Below are 3,922 nucleotides of genomic sequence, written 5' to 3'. Positions count from 1 at the left end.
GTGTCCCTCCAGACCTTTGTGACGGGACCACTACTTGCAAGCCATGAGTCTGTTTTGAGATTTCTCCCCATCTCTCCAAATAAAAACATATCAGAACAATGACTGTGCTACTCATCATTATATCTAAACATGAAGCTGCTGCTTTTCGTGTTTCAGAAGAGAACACTGTTCCATAAGCTTCCATCAGATGGGATTTTAGAAAGACCTTATTGATCAATCTCTTCACAGTTGCTGTAAATAATCCTAGATGGTGGTTTTAATTGCTTTGTCATCTCTGAATATACTTTCTTAACTAGGTCGAAATTAGGTTTTTAATCATAAATCTGAGAATTATATTTTTCATAGGTACTTAGTAATAACTCACCACACAGCATGCCCTGTGAAGTTCTCTCAAGCCTTCCAACGTATTCTCTAATTTTCCGTCTCAGCTGGAGAACTGACCTTGTACTTTGGTAACTCAGAACATTGATTTCCAATTTAGTTTAACTGAAATTGCTGTTGATATATTTAGCTCTTTAAAAAGTATCGTGTATATCTGTCTTTCCTCCTATTTTAGAAAAACATACATCACCAGTGAGAGTACCAATGAAAATGCATCTATTTCAGAACTGACCTTAAGTGTTAGGAGTTTTTGTTGCTGTTGTTTTACATTATGAATGTATGAGCACGTCAATAGCATACAATGTAGCTGTAGTAATATTTAAATAAATTGCACTTCTCTTTGGGTCCAGGCCATTTGAAATTTATGTAAACTTGTTCTGAAATACAGCCTTTACATATGAATGTAAATACAAAAATACACTTTTGCATGATAAAAATTATTACTTTGATGACAAAAACTCTATTCTTTTATGGTTTCAGCAAGCAAAGGAAATGTCACACTTATTTTAATATTTCTATTAAGTATATCTAGCTGTTCGAAAAGAAAAACTCATAAGAGGGGTTTCTTTTGAAAACCACTGGTCTAGTTGACCTTTTGGATTCTGTGTAAATCTAAGAGTCTATGGAATGTGTGCATATGGAGCTGTTTTCAAAGAATATCTTCCTTCGGCTAATTATTTACAAATATATAAATGTATATCTTCAGTAGGAAAAAAAATGCACTCAACCTTTCTGTGTTTCCCTTAGTCGTCTGCAGGTCTCAACAAAGCCACCAGGTAATGGTTGTGCTGACTGATAAATATCACATCAGGACAAGCCAAGCCTCCCCACCCTGTGAACGAACCACAACAGACTATGGTGAGGAATGACTCAGAAACACACCACAGGTTTAACAGTTTTTGGAAATCTTTTCCCCCAGAAATACCGAGAGCAGTGAAATAATAGGTATGAAATTCCAAGTGATGATTCAGCATTAAGCCACCACCCCTGACATGGTCCCCTCTGACTTCTGAGAGCTCCTCTAAGTTGTTCATGCCTTGTGGTGTTCAGCCCCTGTCTGTAATGTTCCTCTGCTTACGATTGTTTTAGTGAGATCCGTGGCAACGAGGATCCTACTTTTTGTTTGATTTGGGGGAGTATTTATGGAATAGGTGTGATATAAAATAAATTATTCTGTAGATGAATAGATTAAAAAGATCTTTCCTTAGGGACTTGATGGTCTACAAAAAGAAAAATACTTAAACAATTAAAATTAATTTTCATATGTAGTAAACACTAAATTAACACTAATATACTCAACGCTGCAAGAAAAGAGAGGCTGGATAATTAATTATGCCTGGAGAATATAGACCAGGAAGATCAGGAGTATCTTTAAAATGGAGATGACATTGGGTGTGATTATTCAGGAATAAGTATATTTTAGTAGTACATGGGGAATAAAGGGTGTTGCAGGTATCAATGAAGATTCAAAATTTTATAAAACCTAAAAAGCTCCTGGGGAAATTGAGGTATTAGTGTAGCTCTGGAGTGAGGTTTCTGGAGGAGGAGTGTCTTAGGTAGACTTCAAAGATGACCCTTAAAAATCCGTGTCTCCTAGCAGAGTGCAATCCTCTCCCCTGGAGTGCGCTGGCCTTGTGACTTGCCTCCAATCGACCATAATATGGCACTGTCATGGGATGTCATCCTGGGACTGAGCTACAAAAGATGATGGTTTCCATCTCACCAACAGGCTTCCTGTGGCCTTCTCAGCTGTCTGCTTTGAGGAAGGAAGCTGACACGTTGGAGGGGCCCACATGGCAAGGAACTGAGGGCAGCATCTGGCCAAGAGCCGGCAAGGAAATGAACCTTGCCAACAACCACATGGGCGTGGAAACGGATCTTCTCCTGTTGAGCCTCCAGATGACTCCCGCTCAGCCAAGGCCTTGATGCACCAGTGAGAGACCTTGAGCCAGGTGATCAGCCCTCCTTGCAGCCCTGGACTGAGGGGAGGGCCTGGGGTGCAGGCTTTCAGTTCTGTACCCGGAAAAGTCCCTAGAAAACCATCCCAGAGTGCCTGGGACTGAAGAGTTTCCTGGGATGAAGGCTTTTCAGTGCTGAAACAGGGGAAAATCTGGACAAATTCACATGGGCTGCTCACCCTGTGCGCCTGGCTTCCTCGTCCACAGAAATCGTGAAACCATACATGCGTGCTGTTTTGGGCTGCTAATTTCTGTGACAATTTGTTAACAGCAATAGATAAGGAGAGGGAGAGGAATTGGGCTGAAGATAATGAACAGAGTAGAGAGGCAATGAGTTTTGTTTTGTGTGACAGACCAGGGAGGTTAGATTATTCCTGGGCAATGAAGTACAATCATTAGTTCTTTATTAAATTATTTTTAATTAACAAATCATAATTGTTTACATTTATGGAGTAGGATGTGATGTTTTGATAAATGTATACAATGTGAAATGTTTAAATCAAACTAAGTAATATAACTATCACCTTGCTTCCATCCTGAGTTCTGAGCTGGAAAGTGCCAGGCTTGGCCAGTGTTTGTAAAACTCTTTCATTCAATACTAATTAAAATAGAAATTTAGTAATAATACAAACACTAAGTACTTAATATGTGCCAGGCTATGGCGTCAGTTCTTACAAATGTAATTAGTCTTTCCCCAAATATTCATAACATTTTAATCTATATGTCATAAATGGGAAAAATAAGGCTCAGAATTGTTGAGGAATATGTCTAAGGTACCCAGGCAGTTAGGGGGAGGCAGGATCTGATCCTCAGTCTGTGAACTCTGATGAAAACTAAGCAACAACACTGGCAGCTTTCAGGACTGGTGTAATTTTCAAGTCTTGAGGAATAAGTCAAATTTCCGTGTAGTACAGACACTCTAATTGGAGAGACTTCAAATGAGGTAGATATTTCTCCATTATTAGCTGGTGTTTGAAAGTATTTATATCTTCTTTGGAGGGAAACGAATGAAGAAGATGGGGGATTAGTCGCCAAGATGGATGTCGAACTGGGTGCCTCAATGTCCTGCACAGAAGGTAGCTGAGCATCTCCTCCCGGGAGGTCCCACACGGGCTGTCTGGGGTGGATGGGCTGCGAGTCTTTCCTTCAGGAACACACACGTCCGCACCGTTGTGCATGAAAGGAAGAGCAAATACAGATGAGAAAGATGACAACAGTATTAGTATAGTTAAGCTGTAGTTAATTCAAGAAAAAAAAGAGCAGAGTGATCAAGTACACAACATTGTGAGAGGGAAATAGAAATGGCTGTAGGGCAAGCTGAATAATTGTATGCGTTGCTGTGTCCACATAAATGGGAAAAGCTTTAGGTGACTTTAGGGAACTATAAGTATTCAAAATCACTCTGGCAGAGAGAAATAAAATGTAAATGGATTTCTCCACTAATGATGGAGAAAAATTAAAGGAAAAAAAAGTATGGGGACATTCTCCCAAATAAGGCCAGTTTTATGGGTGAACTGTATAAAAGAATAAAATTTATGTGAAAAAATTCTTATGCTAAAAAATAATTAAATTCCCCAATAACA

This window comes from Propithecus coquereli, unplaced genomic scaffold (genome assembly GCF_000956105.1).
Source record: "Propithecus coquereli isolate 6110/MARCELLA unplaced genomic scaffold, Pcoq_1.0 Scaffold252, whole genome shotgun sequence".
NCBI classification, from domain to species: domain Eukaryota; kingdom Metazoa; phylum Chordata; class Mammalia; order Primates; family Indriidae; genus Propithecus; species Propithecus coquereli.
Note: the sequence above shows the minus strand (reverse complement) of the source record.